The 16,649-nt window shown below is 51.2% G+C and overlaps 1 protein-coding gene across 1 annotated transcript in view; it reads right to left on the reverse strand.

Moving 5' to 3' along the window:
• The window catches only part of HIC2 (HIC ZBTB transcriptional repressor 2), a 32,028-nt gene extending 19,509 nt beyond the window's left edge, over positions 1-12,519 (reverse strand). The window contains exon 1 of the mRNA XM_059139566.1: positions 12,338-12,519. The gene's annotated coding sequence lies outside the window, so the exon portion shown is untranslated. The remainder of the gene's footprint in view (positions 1-12,337) is intronic.
• Positions 12,520-16,649: the final 4,130 nt, after the last annotated feature.

The following is a 16,649-nucleotide window of genomic DNA, read 5'->3' on the forward strand; positions in this document are numbered from 1 at the left end:
TCAGCCCACAGCGACCCCCAACCAGGCTCCCAAGGTGAAGGACTGTGTGTCCCACCAGCCCACAGCCACAGTGGCACTGGGCATAGAACAGGCCCTGTACATGGTCTATTCAGGTGAGCAAATGCCAGCCAGGCAGGAGCAGTGCAAAGAGAGGGATAATACGTGAGAGGAGAAGCAGGTGGTGAAGACGGGGTCATGACAAGGAAGAAGGCTGCCCAGCACTCTCCCCTCAAGCACTTTGAAACTGTTGATCAGGGCGCCTGGGTGGCTCAGTGGGTTAAGCCGCTGCCTTCGGCTCAGGTCATGATCTCAGGGTCCTGGGATCGAGTCCCATATCGGGCTCTCTGCTCAGCAGGGAGTCTGCTTCCTCCTCCCTCTCTGCCTGCCTCTCCATCTACTTGTGATTTCTCTCTGTCAAATAAATAAATAAAATCCTTATTAAAAAAAAAAAAAAAAAAGAAACTGTTGATCACTTTCTTCCAACTTAGGGTGCCCAACAAACTTTCATGCGGTTTATATAGCCCATGTTACTGTTCTATTTAGCACATTAGACAACCTGGTAATTAAAACAGTAACTTGACTTAAAACAGCAGTAAGAAACCCATGTTGGCGGTGCCTGACTGGCTCAGACAGTAGAGCATGTGACTCCTGATCTCGGGGTTGTGAGTTAGAACCCCAAGCTGGGTGTAGAGATCACTTAAAAAATTAAACACACACACACACACACACACACACACACACACACACAAATTAAAAACAGGGTGCCTGGGTGGCTCAGTCAGTTAGGCGTCCAACTTCATTTCAGCTCAGGTCATGGTCTCAGAATCCCACATCTGCTCTCTGCTCAGCAGAAGTCTGCTTCTCTCTCTCCCTCCCCAGCTCATGCTCTCACCCTCACTCTTTTTTACGATTTTATTTATTTATTTGACAGAGAAAGGGCGAGAGAGGGAACACAGCAGGGGTAGTGGGAGAGGAAGAAGCAGGCTTCCTGTTGAGCAGGGAGACCAATTCTAGGCTCAATACCAGGGCCCTGGAATCATGACCGAAGGCAAAAGCAGATGCTTAACAACTTAGCACCCCAAATAAATGAATTCTTAAAAAAAAAAAAAAAATTAGAGGGACGCCTGGGTGGCTCAGTAGGTTAAGCCTCTGCCTTCAGCTCAGGTCATGATCTCAGGATCCTGGGATTGAGCCCCGCATCGGGCACTCTGCTTGGCATAGAGCCTGCATCCCCCCTCTCTCTGCCTGCTTGTGAGCTCTGTTAAATAAATAAATAAAATCTTTAAATAAACCTAGAAACAAAAAAAACAACAAAAAACATTAACATACCATTTTTTATGGGGGGGGGGAAATCCCAAAATTAAAAAATTAATGAGGAGAGTTTTACATTTTTGCATTTATTTTTTTTCTTTTATTTATTTAATTGACAGAGAGACAGCTAGAGAGGGAATAGAAGCAGGGGGAGGGGGAGAGGGAGAAGCAGGCCCCCCATGGAGCAGGGAGCCGAATGTGGGGCTTGATCCCAGGACTCTGGGATGGTGACCTGAGCTGAAGGCAGATGGTTAATGACTGAGCCATCCAGGAACCCATTTTACATTTTAAATCTCTTTAACATCTAGCTTAATAGAAGTGGCTAGATTCTCTCAGTTGCTTTTTTGTTTTGTTTTTTTGTTTTGTTTTTAAAGATTTATCTGTCAGAGAGAGAAAGCATGCACAAGCAGGGGGACAGGAGGCAGAGAGAAAAGCAGACTCCTCGCCAACCAGAGAGCCCAATGCGGAACTCAATCCCAGGACTCTGGGACCATAACTCGAAATGAAAGCAGACTTAACCGACTGAGCCACCCAGGCGTCCCAGAAGTGGCTAGATTCCCATAACTGTTTCTACACTTCGTCTATTAGGATATGTGGTTTTGATTCAAGTCTCTAAGGAAGTGTATCTTTACATAGAAGAGAGGAGTATTTTTTTTTCAAGATTTTGTTTATTTATTAGACAAAGATCACAAGTAGGCAGAGAGGCAGGCAGAGAGAGAGAGGAAGGGAAGCAGGCTCCCCACGGAGCAGAGAGCCCAATTCGGGGCTTGATCCCAGGACCCCGGGATCATGACCTGAGCTGAAGGGAGAGGCTTTAAACCACTGAGCCACCCAGGTGCCCCAGAAGAGAGAAGTATTACCCAGGTGCCCCAGAAGAGAGAAGTATTTTAATAATCCTTTCAGTTAAGTGTGGCCCTTTTTCACTGACATTACACTAAAATTCAACAAGTGGTGGTCTTAAAAAAGTTACAACGGAGGGATGCCTGGTTAGCTCCATCGGTTAAATGTTGCCTTCGGCTTAGGTCATGATCTCAGGGTCCTGGGATCCAGTTCCCATCAGGCCCCAAGCTAAACAGGGAGTCTGCTTCTCTCTCCCCTTCTGCATCCCGCCCCCACCCCCACCACTCATGCTTGGTCTCTCGAACAGATTTTTAAAATCTAAAAATAAACAAACAAACAAACAATTTACAATAGAGAGTCTGAAATCGTATCCATGACTATCTTACATTAAGTTACGCAAAAATCCACTGGTCTAGGCTGCACTCCTAACCATGCAAGGTTGTGCAACATCAAGCACTGGTCATCTGGAAAATTTTGGTTCACTGAGTTGATCAGATCTTCCAAATGTCATCACTTTTCATTACAGGACACCAAAAAACTCCATGTGTTAGTATCACCGCTGATCTTATCAGTGAAGGCTAAGTCAGGCTCACAGTGATGGAGCGGAGTTTTCCAAAACTCATCTTCCCGTGAGGGTTCTAGCACCAGCAACACACACTGTCAGTTGTTTTTCCTTGAAGCAGCAAAGCTCACCACCTGCATCTGAGAAAATGTCTGGGCAAATTCTCCAAGTCTGAATAACCACACCTTGTCTGTCAGTCGTTCTTTCAACTGAAAACAGTGTTTCGTGAGAAAAAGCAGCTAGTTCAGAATAGAGCCCAAGCAGATGTGAAGGGCTTTCTGGAGACAATGGTTCTGCTTCAAGTGAGCCATGCATACTCCCCCATTTTGTCACTAATACTAAAAAGACATGTACCCCAGGGTCTAGATTTACTCCTCAGTAATCTGTACTGCCTCCCTAGGATGCTCAGTAACACTGGCCCTCTCTGTCTAAACACCACCAGTGGAGAACACAACTCTGGGTGATGTGTACCACCACCATGGCTTTGCACAGAACAAAGGCCAGTCACTTCTAAGTACTATTAAAAGGGTCTTGGGGACCCCAGAGGTCTGCAAATCACTCTGCAAACAGCTGATATGCACTAGCTCAAATATTTCTAACAACCCATTTTATAGGCAAGGAAAATGAGGCAGAGATGCATTCTTCCCAAAATCACACTTGTTCACCAGCAGCAGGACTAACAGAAACTCTGGAAAGACCTCCGAAGGCCTGCTTACTCAGAGCTAGCAAGCTCTGGGAACAAGCTGGGCCTCTGTACGCTGTGGGCCCCCGGAGTGCTGGCCCTGCAGAGGTGGTGAGAGGGGGAGGTGGGGGAGGGGTGCTGCAGGAAGCAGGATGTGCAAGCTCGCTGCCTGCTGGGAGCATGAAGTCAAAGTCCCCTCCTGCCCAAAGCAGCTAAGCCAGCCCTGCTGCCCTTATCAGCATCAACACATGCATGGAATGTGGGACTTTGGAAACAGTCCTCTCCCCTGCCTGCACCCCTCTGGCGCTCAGGTTCACCTACCACAGCCAAAGGACAACTCAACTCACCTGCACCTCGTGTTCAACCCACCTCCACCTAGAGCCTAGTGGCAGTTGAGAAAGGCACCTGGGTGGGGTGGCCCAGAGCACCTGATGCGGCTATGCCTTGGACCCTCTCCTCATCGCCAAGATCACCAATCTATCAAGAAACAGCCTAGCCCTAGGAGGCCGCCCTGCCCAGTCCCAAGCACCTCTCATTTGCCTGCACAGTGAGAATACCAAGAGAAGGAAAGGATCCCAGTTCTGAGTTCCCAGGAACCCCCAGACCATCACCCTCACAGATCCTCTGAAAAGTGGTCAACAAAAGCTCAAGTTTATAGTCCAACATGCCAGAAAGGAAGAAGTTGGCAATAGAAGGCTAAGGATGACCCCGAGAGTCCTGACCCCCTGACCACCTCCAGACCCTACCTGGAGAAGGGTGGGGAACGGACCTGCTCACCAGGCCTGTAGTGGTCCCTCCCCATTTTACCAGGAACTCCTGCCCAGCTCCAGGCTTTGTCCAAGACAGCCATACTGGTGCCCCACTCAAAATGAAAACTTTGACTGTCCATAGGCTCCAGCACAGCTCAGAGGAAGGAGCCCACGCATACGTGTTTGAGGCTGCCACACACGTGTGGCTGTTTAATTTACTCTTAGAACGTCTAACAGGGGCGCCTGGGTGGCTTAGTCGGTTGGGCATCTGCCTTTTTTTTTTTTTAGTATTTTATTTATTTATTTGACAGACAGAGGTCACAAGTACACAGAGAGGCAGGCGGGGGTTGGGGGGAGCAGGCTCCCTGCTGAGCAGAGAGCCCGATGTGGGGCTCCATCCCAGAACCCTGAGATCATGACCTGAGCTGAAGGCTGAGGCTTAACCCACTGAGCCACCCAGGCGCCCCAGCATCTGCACAGTGAGAATACTAAGAGAAGGAAAGGAGCCCAGTTCTGAGTTCCCAGGAACTCAGGTCCTGGGAACTGGGGTCCTGGGATCAAGGACCACGCTGGGCTCCTTTCTCAGCAGAGAGTCAGTTTAAGGATTCTCTCTCCTGGGGCGCCTGGGCGGGTTAAAGCCTCTGCCTTGGGGAGCCTGGGTGGCTCAGCTGGTTAAAGCCTCTGCCTTCAGCTCAGGTCATGATCCCAGAGTCCTGGGATCAAGCCCCACATCAGGCTCTCTGCTCAGCAGGGAGCCTGCTTCCTCCTCTTTCTGTCTGCCTCTCTGACTACTTGTGATCTCTGTCTGCCAAATAAATAAAATCTTTAAAAATAAATAAATAAATAAAGATTTAAAAAAAAAAAAAAAAAAAGCCTCTGCCTTCAGCTCAGGTCATGATCTCAGGGTCCTGGGATCAAGCCCCGCATCGGGCTTTCTGCTCAGCAGGGAGCCCCCACCCCCACCCCCCGCCTGCCTCTCTGATTACTTGTGATCTTTGTCAAATAAATAAATAAGGGATGCCTGGGTGGCTCAGTGGGTTAAAGCCTCTGCCTTCAGCTCAGGTCATGATCCCAGAGTCCTGGGATCTAGCCCCACATTGGGCTCTCTGCTCAGCGGGGAGCCTGCTGTCTCCTCTCTCTCTCTGCAAGCTTCTCTGCCTACTTGTAATCTCTGTCTGTCAAATTAATAAACAATTAATCTTTTGTAAATAAATAAATAAGTGAATGGGACGCCTGGGTGGCTCAGTTGGTTGAGCGGCTGCCTTCGGCTCAGGTCATGATCCCAGCGTCCTGGGATCGAGTCCCACATCGGGCTCCCTGCTCCCTCTGCCTCTGTCTGCCATTCTGTCTGCCTGTGCTCGCTCGCTCGCTCTCTCCCTCTCTCTCTGGTAAATAAATAAAATCTTTAAAAAAAAAAAAAATAAATAAATAAATAAATAAATAAATAAGTGAATGAATAAAATCTACAAAAAAAAAAAAAAAAAAAACTTCTTACCGGCTTCCTAGCTACATGACTTGAGACTGACTGCCTAACCTCTCTGAGCCACTTGTACAGTGAAGACTGATAAGATGACTGGCACTGCACAGATTATGTTCCAATGATTAAATTCGGGACACCTCCCACAAGGACTACCATGGGGTAAGAAGAGCCCAAAAGTGAGTCCCTAGTCCTCGTCTTGGACTACTTTCCTGGCATTCTGTCAGGAATTCTGTGGGAACCACCCTTTCTCCCATATTCAAGCAAATCAGCAGTAACAACTGTCAGACACAAACCATCCATCACTTTCTACTGGAGGGCGCGGGGGGGGGGCACAGAGTGGGACTTAGAGACAAAAGAGCTGAGGCACGAACCCACCCCTAAGACCGCTAGCTCTCGAGACAGAACCAGAGTCCATCCACCAAGATGTGCACGAGCAGAAAAGAACAGAGGGGGCGCCTGGGTGGCTCAGTGGGTTAAGTGTCTGCCGTCGGCTCAGGCCGTGATCTCAGGGTCTTGGGATGCGGCTCAGGCCGTGATCTCAGGGTCTTGGGATGGAGCCCCGCGTCAGGCTCTCTGCTCAGCCAGGAGCCTGCTTTCCCCCCACCCCTGCCTGCCTCTCTGCCCACCTGTGATCTCTGTCAAATAAATAAATTGTTAAAAAAAAAGAAAGAAAGAAAGAAAAAAGAACAGAGAGGAAGGACACCCTGCCTGTGCTCCCAACACCACCCACTTCTTCCTCAATTACCAGCCAAGACTTCTCAACCCCCTCTCCTTCACTGCCCCAGCCCAGGCTGGTCTTCCTTCCCTAATGGATAGCACTTCCTAACCAGGACACCAACCACAACCACACCAGACTCAGAGGTCTTGCTGCTCACCTCATTCTGTAAGCTGCCCAGAGCAAGCAGCAGAGCTGTCTTATGTTCCATCTGTCCACAGATAACGCACAAAACCCCAAGACTGCCCCTTGTTCTCTTCTAGCAAAGAGAGCTGAGCCAATGAGCCAGGTCTTACTACCTGAAGCTCTACCTCTAATGCCCTTTCACAGCAACCCCCTCCCAATTCTGTTTCCCAGCCCCTTACACACCTTATCCAGATAACAATCCAGAAAAGCAACCTCAGGACCAATCTCTCTCTCCTGGGAACCTTGAGGTCAAAGAGAAAAACAGAAAAACAGCTCAGGTCCCAGAAGTCCCTGGCTACAGCCACAGTGGCTCGTTAAGGAGCCACAAGGATCCCAAATGTCACTACGTCAGGCCTTGCCAGGGCACAGAGAGGCCAACAGAGTCCACGAATGCACTCAAAAAAGCAGAACACGGAAACTCTGAAAACCAAGCAGGACAAAGAGCCCTGGGCTCAAGAGCAGCAGGTAGCACTCCAGAGACCCCCTAGTGCACACTGGCCTGGGGTCTCTCCCACTGCCCCCAAGGAAGAGGGACCATGAAAAGAATAAATGCCTTCTGTGTTCTGTGTCTGGTGCTTCTCTGAGACTCTAGTAACTAACAGAATCAACCCAACTTGTTCTGTAAATTCAATCCCACTGGGCCATCAGAGTTAAAGCATTCATGACACCCCAGATCATAATCCACTGGTCGATGGGGACTCACCACTTGCTTGATTCTATTACCAACATAGATTCATCACCTGCTAAAGCAGTGGTTCTTGACCTTGGCTACACATCAAATTCATTGCCACGTCTTAGGAAACATGGAAGTTAGAAACAGGCCGGGCTGGCCTCTACCAGCAACCAGGTGATCCTCACGTGTGGGGATGGGAACTAGGGCACCAGCAGGCAGGCCTCTTCCCGGCAGCACAGTAACAGCATGTACTTGATGGGTCAATGCACAGCAAGCACTCATCACAAGGAAAGCACCATGGTTTCCACAAAGGGTAAGGCCACTGAGGCCTCAGACCCCACCTTCCCAGCAATCAACCCTACTCTAGCTTCTCATTCATTTCAGGAACAAGAATCCACCAAGATCTTACGATCTTCCAAAGCAGCACAGGTGAGGGAACTACAAAGACCATGGGCATTTCTTCTCCTTAAAGGGCCTGTAACCAGGCTGATGAGGCAGCCGAGGAAGCTCAGACCCCAGTGTGGTCTGGTCTGATGAGAACACCTGCAGGGGGCGGGGGGGGGGGGTGATGTGGGGGTAGTTACTGTTCTCAAGACATGGGAGTAGCCCCTCCCAATACTCACCTGAAAGAACCCACCCACCCACAGGTGCTGCTGGGAAAGAAGCCTGAGGCCACCGCAGCAGCCTGGAACGCGGGACAAGTCTGCACAGCGGCCACGCCTATGCCAGCGCCAGCAGCCCTTCCATCTCCTCAAGAGGCCAACTCTCCACCTGGAAGCGGCCCCCTAGCCAAGCCCAAACACTGCCTTTCCTTAGTGGCCCTTGGAATTGCCATGGAATAGACAGGAGAGCTAGAGATACATGCCCTCAAAGACTGGGCCACCTACCTTTCCATACACCCCTCTCCCTCCTCATCCATACTTCAAGTGCCCATGGAGGTAGATTACCCTCAAACAGGAAACAGGCACCCACTCTGGGCTACATATCTCAGAAGCAGTAGCAAAGCCCTTTGGCGTATGTATATGGCTATTCTGTCCCTTCTCACCCACAGGAGGACCTGCTATCACCCTAGAGCCACACTCACCCTCTCCTCCACCCATTTGGGACATTACCATGAAAAACATGAAAACTGAGCAGTCTGAAGGAGGGGCTCTGAATCCCTTCCTGACTGTCCCAGGGTAGGTTCTTAGGGTCACTCTCTCTACCAAGTCCAGCCACACCGTCTTTCAGCAGAGGGACCCCAGCCTGAACCCTTCCCTCTTGGACTGTGACAGGCCTGGAGTTGCCTCCTGGCTTTCCCTTCCTTATCAAGCTCACTGGGGGCCCACATACAACCCCAACCCCCACCTGCTTCCCTTGTTTTGCCTTGTTTCGCCACTCCTGCCACTCCAGGCTATAGGAGCTCTTGGAGAACTTCCCCAGCCCAGGTCCCTATCCCTCAGGGCAAGGCCCCTCCCAGCAGGAAGCACAGGCTGGTCGTGCCAGGCAGAGTCAAACTGGCCTGGCTTGTTTGGAAACCCCTAAGCTAGAGCCAGGATCTTCCTGGGGAGGGGGGCAGTCTGTTCGCCTCTCCCTGCTTGGAGCTCAGACCTCAACACTCCACACCACACGGGTCCTCACAAAGCCCAGGAGTCAAAGGCATTTTACCCTCCAGCCCCAGCCTAACCAGTTGCTTACTTGCAGCCCCACAAGTTATGTAATCTCCCAGTTGAGTCTCATTTACCCATCTGTAAGAGGAGACTATCCAGCGGACTGACATGGAAGGATTCCGAGAAAACCAAGTGTGCCCCTATCTCCCGGCCCAAGGCTGACCACTTGTTTGTTTAAGGCTGTGAAAGTCAGAGACCAGCATGATCCAGCAGACCTGCAGGGGCTGGGCACTGCACGCCTGTGTCTGTTCTCAGAAAATCTTGAAGGAATAAAAAGCTTGCCAAAGAGCCTCACAGGTGCCTGGCATGGAGAGGGTGCTCCTGTGCTAGCTTCTCTAACACACAGCATCTGCAGGCTCGCGCTCTCACCTCACTGCTCTATCTCGCCCGCCATACTCCACGCCGCCACTGTCTACGCGCTCTGCCGTAAAACTCTCCTCCAGTCAACTTGAACTCAGCATGCCATCTGTGCCTCTTCTCCAGCCCGGAGCGGGCCCCTTCCCACAGCTCGAAGCTACAGCCACCATCCACGGTGCCCTCTGCACTGCATACCAGCACCGTGCCAGCCCTTATCAGTCTATCTTACAATCATTTGTTTGCCTGGCTAAGCTCTGGAGGGCAGCAATATGTAATGTAAACTCAAGTTCTGCTCCCATTTTAGACACGGGGGCACTAAGGCTCAGAATCAATCACTGTCTAAGGTCACATGGAGAGTAAACGGCAGACCCAATGTCACACTCACTTCCAGATTTTCTAAGTCCACTTCCCTCTCACTGCCCTCCCGAGACAGACTCCAAGAACCAGGAGGGCAAGAACCTGACTGGTTGTTTCTTCTCGATGGTAAAAGCTCTCTCCCATGTGGCAGAAACAGGAAGAGGCCCCACTCTCCTAATGATCAGGTCCTGGGGGCAGTAGCCCTCAGCCCCAGTGGGCAAGGCGAGCAAGCATTGGGTGGGGATGACAGCTTGAGGCCAAGAGGCCAGTAAAAGGGCAACACCACAGGTCCCCTGGGTAAACTGAACTTTATTCCTTCCTTACTCCTCCGACTCTCCAGAACTGCCCAGCCAGCCCTTCTCTGGGGGATAGTAGCTGATTAAAAGGCACTGCCCCCACACAATCCACACCCACCAGATCTGACCCTGACACACAATAAGGACTCTGGGAAGGCAGCAGGCCTGTCAGCTCAATAATGCAAAACCCTGTTGCTCCAAGTCCACGACAGCTGACTTCAAGTGGATCGGAGGCTGTGCTTATTAACCAAATGAGAAATCTGATCTATGGAAAGAAAACACTACGTGAGGATTAATCCAGGACTGCAGCTTGTGGAGAAGGCTGGGCTGCTGGCCAAGACCAGGGAACGAAGATAGGATCCTGCCTACCTGTCCCCAGAGCAGGTCCTACGCCAGGACAGGACACAGTGCCTCTGCCCCACCTGTGCTGCTGCTTCTCCTTCCAGCAATTGCAGCAATCATTTCAGTTTTGCTTTAATTAAAGGCCTGGCTCCCTCGGGCTGCTTCTTCCTCTATGCAGAGCCAGCAACCAGAGGGAGATTTTTCTTTTCAGGAATCGCTTGTAAAAGCTGAGTGACTAATCTACAAGTCCTAACAACTGGCAGGAAAACACTGCAGGGAGAAATTCTGGGCACACACCAGCACTCTGAGTCGAACGGCCAGAGAAGCTCCGCAAGAGATATTCAGCAACTCCCCCGAAACCGGTCTGCAGAAAGCCAGAAGTCAAAGGAAAGCAGACCAACCTGGGAGTTCTGACCCCTAAGGCAGGCAGGCAGGTGGGGAGCCCCCCTCCCAGCCTTCTGGGTCTGCTGCCTGCCCATGGGACCCAGACATTTTCCTAAGCCCAATTGTACAGGACCAAAGGATCTCTCGAAGGCAAGGCGATCTACTCCTGGGCCAAAAGCCTCAGTTCAACCCCCAAGTATCAGCTTCCCATCCTCCCCCCTTGGTGCTAAGAGCCAGCTAACCAGCAATCTCACCACACAGCTTTGTCTCTGGAGGCCAGCCTGAGGCCGGCCCATCTGCTTTTTTTCAGACCACTCCAGCAACCCTGCTAAGTGTACACTCTCTCCTTGAGCCAGGGCTACAGACCAGCCACATGGCCTGAGCTCCTGAAAATGTCTGCTAAAAGGGCCAGGGAGTCCAGAGTTGGCAAATGGGAATGGAAGAAAAGTGAAGCCAGAAGCCAGGAAGCAATAAATGCTACTAGCTTCAGAAAGGTCCTGAGTTTGGGTGACCTAGCTCCATCACTCCATCCAAAGTCCCTGGAGGACAGTCCCAAGTTCAGCCTAGAAGGTCTGGAGGCCCCTCCACTACCAGCCAGCTCTCCTCCCCCCCCAAGCACAGAGGCACAGCAATCCCCACATCAGTCAACAATCCACCGCCACAGGATTCCTATGGGCAAAGCTCTACCCCTCCCCCCCACCACATATGTCAGAGGGGTGGCCTCTCTGGGTTACACCCCTCCTGCGGGGGGGGGGGGGGTAGGGCCGGGAACCTAGCTTTCCAGATGTGCTTGGCAATTCCTACTGGAAAAGACACTGGGGGTGGAGGGGACAGGAGAAGACACGGATAAATAACTTCAAAACCGTTCCAACCCATCCGGATCAGCACTGGGCTCCCTTCCCCAGGCAGTCCCACGCTGTTCTGGGTGGGGCCGCTGCGCGCATTATCTGACCTCCTTCCCTCCTCTCCGTAAGTCACTGCCCCCCAGGGAGAAGGATCCCTGCCCCCCGCCCCGCCACCCCACACGCACCAAATAAGTCCATGTGAATATGAACCATCTCGGTAGATAAACAGAGAGTGACAAGCTGGAGCCCTTCAGCCCCCTTCCTCTGCCAGCCGGTCCCCTCCCACTGCCAGCAGACCCCCTCCCCCAAGCCCATCTCTCTTCCTGCCAAGTGGCTGCCTACAGGAGAGGTCTGGGGGCAGGGCAGCGAGCCCACCAGCCGCAGGGCCCGGCCTTCTGGAAGCGGCCCCTCCAAGGCCAACCCTGCCCCTGCCCAGGCCGGTATTCCCGCGGGGGGAAGGAGGAGCAACAAAAAGGGACCGCAGGCAAAGGGTCGCAGTTCTGGAAATAGCAAAATCCCTCTACGAGGGGCGGCCACAGGCGCTGGGCCGCTTGCATAATGGAAGCCCGCCCGCCTGTCAGGCAACGCAGCTCTCCCGACACTGTTCGGATTAGATTGCTAATGAAAAGGCACAAAGAGCCGGCGCCCGCTCAGCCGCCGACCCCCGCTCTGCAGACCCGCGCCCCGGCCTGGCGCCGGCCCTTGGGCTTTGTGCCCAGGGTCCCCCCGCCGCCCGCGCCCTACCGGGCACCGGGACCACAAAGCCAGGGCAAGCTGCGTCGGGCCGGGGGTCCCGCGTGCGCCCCCGCCCAGCCCCTGCGGGCGCGCGCCCGCCCACGCCCCTCTCCCCGGGGGCGCGCCCGTCCGCGGCCCCCGCCCGCGCCCCCGTTGCCCCAGACGGCCTCTCACCTCGTGTGCGTCGGCGGCGGCGCTCCGCCCGCCGGCCGGCCGGCCCTGCCCGCGGCGCCCCGTCCTCGGCGCCCAACTCGCGCCGCCTGCGCCCGCCCCGTCCGCCCGCCGCCGGCCCGGCTCGGCTCCCCGCCCAGCGCGCCCTGAGCGCCGCTCACAGCCGCCCGCCCGGCGCCATCTTGGAAGCTTGTGACGTCGGCGCCGCCCGCTCACCCCTGACCCACATCTGAATGGGCGAGCGGCGGGGCGGGGCCGGAGGCGGGGCGGGGCGGGGGGCGGGGTCTTGTGGTGGGCGTGGACTTGTGGGGGCGGGGCAGAGGTGGTGAGCGGTCCGAACACTGGGCGGGGTGGGGCGGCGGGCCTGCTGGACGGCGCCGTGGGGGAGGGGCGCGCGGAGAAGCCGGGACCCCGACCGTGGTCGCCCCGCCAGACCCCGACCCCAGGTGCAGGGGCGGGACCGCGACCGCACCCCGAAACGCCCGGACCGCCCGCCCACCACCCCCACCCCCGGGAAGAGAACTCTGGACCCCCACAGGCCCGCACCCAGCCTGCACCCTCAGAGCTGACCCCCTTCGAGCCTGAGCCTGAGCCTGACCCCTCCGAGTTCCTCATCAGGAACCCCTAGCGACCCGCGTGCTCCCCACCTCCAGGACACCCTCGCACCCGGGCTCTGTGCTGCCCACCGCAGGGACCCCACCGTCAAAGGCGCACACTCCCGAGGACTGGAGGCCGCATGCTCTGGGCTTCCGAGGAGGCCGGGATCGGGCCATTTGGGTCCGGAGGGGAAGGGAACTCCCTGACCCCTGACCCCAGTGCCCCTTCGGGTCCCCGCTCCTACAGCCCCGCGGACTGGCCTTACCTGCTCAAAGGTCCTGGAGGTCGCGAGCACGCGGTGCTCAGCCAGCCCCTTCCGGTGACCGCAGCCCATCGCAGGCCCCCTGGGGTCAAGCGTCGTGCCTAAGCTGGCCCGCCTGGACCCAGGCTCGTGGCAGTCGTTCTCAGTGCCTGCTGAGGGGCTGTAGCTTGCCCTGTGCTGTAGCCACTTTCTCTAAGGAGTTACTTAATGGACCTCTTTCTACTTTGAACACCGAACATAAGAACACACCACTGTCAAAGTCTGAGAAGAACCCAGACTTGCCATGCAGGGAAGTTGTGCCCTAGCACTAGTCAAAACAGAAAGCCAATTCAATAATTTCCCTCAAGACAGCTGGTTATGCGACCATTCTTTCCAAATTAATGTATAAATTTAACATATATTAAATGTAAATGTATACTGAATGTATACTGAATGTATAAAATAATGCAATCCTAACAAGACTTGACAAAATTCTAAGTTCACCAGCAAGAATAAATAACCAAAAACAGCTATCATTTCTCACAAATGAAGGTGGACTTGCTGTAATAGATTCTTAAATTATAAAGCTATTGCTGTCAATCCATTGGGGTACAAACCAAGAAAAAAAAGCGTTAGAAACAGATCCTAGAAATGTTAAGAACATAATAAATGAAAAATATCAAGGATTTGTAAGGAAGAAAAGGCATATTCCATGAATAGAGTTTAATAGAGAACTTAACTATCTGAAGAAACTACTGAGGGCACCTGGGTGGCCCAGGCAGTTAAGTGTGTGCCTTTGGCTCAGATCATGATCCCAGCGTCCTGGGATTGAGCCCCATGTCTGCCCCTTGGTCAGGGGGAGTCTGCTTCACTCTCTCCCTCTATTCCTCCCCATCACTGGAGTGTTCTTTCCCTCTCCCATCTCAAATAAATAGATAAATAAAATCCTTAAAAAAAAAAAAAAAAGAAATTGCTAAAAAAAAGTCAATGTTCCAATCACCAAAGACATGCAAATTAAAACTACAAAATGACTGAGGGGTTGGAGGGATGGCCCGTGTTTTGTTTTGCTCTCTACCAAATCAGTAATTGGTTTCCAATGATAACCTTCAAACCCCAGGCAGGGATCTGGTGGGTAATCACTGTCCTATATGATTGGAAGTATACAAATTGCCTCAAAATTTCTGAACGTGAATTTGAGAGTACAAGTTAAGAATAAAAATCTTTTACAATGATCAGTACCTCCTCGGAGTAGTAATAATCCATCTTCTGGATTCTGTTTTAAAGAAATTAACCACATTTGAAGACAATATGCTTGATGATCTCTTCTTTGTAACCAGACCATAAGCTTGGGCCCCCAGTGCCCAGAGCACTCAGTAGTCACTTGTTTCATTTGCATTTGAAAATTATTGTACAATCATATTTTTTCAAGTGTCATTTATAATTATGAAAAAAACTCATACACGGGATAAATGTCTGACAATAAGGAATTGGTTAACAGCTCACCACGTGATAAAATGTTAAGCAGCCACTACAAGCAGTGTTTACAAAGATGTTTTATGACCTAGAAATGTGGAAATGATATTAAGAGAAAAAATTGTGCAAGTATATACAAAATACAAAATATTGATTCATGGAGAAGCAAAGGAGGAAAATACACCAAATTATTTACAGAGGTTCTCTCTAGGTGTTGTGATTTTTTTTTTACACATGTGTAGTTTAGTATTTTATTACAAAAGTAACATTTCTTCTAGGAATAATTCTAGCCAAAATACATTTTTTTCAAGCTTCTAATTCTCATTCCTCCCCACTCCCATCTGTCCTCTGAAGTAACATTAATGGTTTGACATGTACCTTCACTCCTTTCTCTGACATCAACATGTACCTGTTCACATGTTACAAAAAAGACCTTACTTTATGGAAGTATAAAATAATATACTATATAAATTCTAAGTCACTTTAGAACTTACAAGTTCAGGTGTCTTTCTAGTTCGTATCACATAAATTCACTTTTTTTTTTAAGATTTTATTTATTTATTTGACAGAGAGAGAGACATGGCAAGAGAAGGAACACAAGCAGGGGTGTCGGAGAGGGAGAACAGGCTTTCCGCAGAGCAGGGAGCCCGATGTGGGGCTCGAACCCAGGACCCTGGGATCATGACCTGAGCCAAAGGCAGATACTTAACCGACTGGGCCACCCAGGTGCCCCTAAATTCACTTTTTAATAGCTGACAGATTCCAGAGTATGAGGGTTTTGCAAACACTTGCCTTAATCATAGCTATTCAGGATACTTACAGTTTGATGCTTTAAAAAGACAATTTTTTAAAGTCATTGAATATATAGCTTTACATTCTCCTGCCTTCACTTGGGCAGAATAGTTTACTAGAAATAGAATCTACGGGTTAAATGATATGTGGGCATTTTCAATTTGCATAGGTCCTGCCGAGTATTCTCCCCCAAATCGTGTACCAATTCATATCCTGCCTGCTAAGGTTTTGCTATTCCTGCGTCTTTAACTCCCTGACATTCCAAGTTTTTCATACTTAGTACATATTCCCTTTAAAATTAGGAAGAGGGTCACCTGGCTGGCTCAGTGGGTGGAACATGGGACTCTTGATCTCAGGGTGTTTGAGCCCCACGTTGGGTGTAGAGATTACTTAAAAATAAAATCTCTAAACAAACAAAATCAGAAAGAAAAAAAGGTTGGGGGAAATTTCTAAATCATATTGAGCGAGACCCCCACCATCTCTGTCCTGAGCAGGCTTACATGGTCTCTCTCCACCTCCAGTGCTCACTCTCAAGCCCATTTCCTGCCAAGCACTTTACAAAATCCAAGCATGCTTCTAGTGCAATCGTTCAAAAACACTTAAACTTTGTAACTTGAGGGAAAGTTTTTGATATATTAAGTAAAAATAGCATATTTCAGGATTTTGTTCACACTGATAGCAACCCTGTAAAACTCTATTTGGATGGAAGGTAATAAGGAAATATAAAAACCACACAGGCGCAGGGATAGGAGAGCCATTGAGAACTAGGTGTATTCTGGACTGCAGCTCCCTCTGTGTGTCTAGCACCAGAGCTAACCTCTCTGATCATCTTTCCTCATCAGTCATTTGAGAATCATAACAGCACCTGCCCATGGGGCTCCTTGCAGGACTGATGAAGATGAAACTGGCAGATAGAGTACACGGAATCAGGCTCTGGCAAGCTCTAGCTAAAGCAGCAGTGATTGTTATGTCTTGTAGTACGAATCAAGTAAGGACAGTAGAGCTGATTTGCCACTTTTACCATCATCTTTTCTCAATTAAAACAACAGCAGGGTCGCCTGGCTGGATTCAGTCAGTTAAGCAGCTGCCTTTGGCTCAACTCATGATCCCAAGGTCCTGAAATCAAGCCCCGTATTGGGCTCCTTGTTAAGCAGGGAGCCTGCTTCCCCTCTGCCTGCCCCTCCCCATGCTTGGTGCTTTGGTGCTCGCTCA

Source organism: Mustela lutreola, chromosome 11 (assembly GCF_030435805.1).
Source record: "Mustela lutreola isolate mMusLut2 chromosome 11, mMusLut2.pri, whole genome shotgun sequence".
Classification (NCBI taxonomy): domain Eukaryota; kingdom Metazoa; phylum Chordata; class Mammalia; order Carnivora; family Mustelidae; genus Mustela; species Mustela lutreola.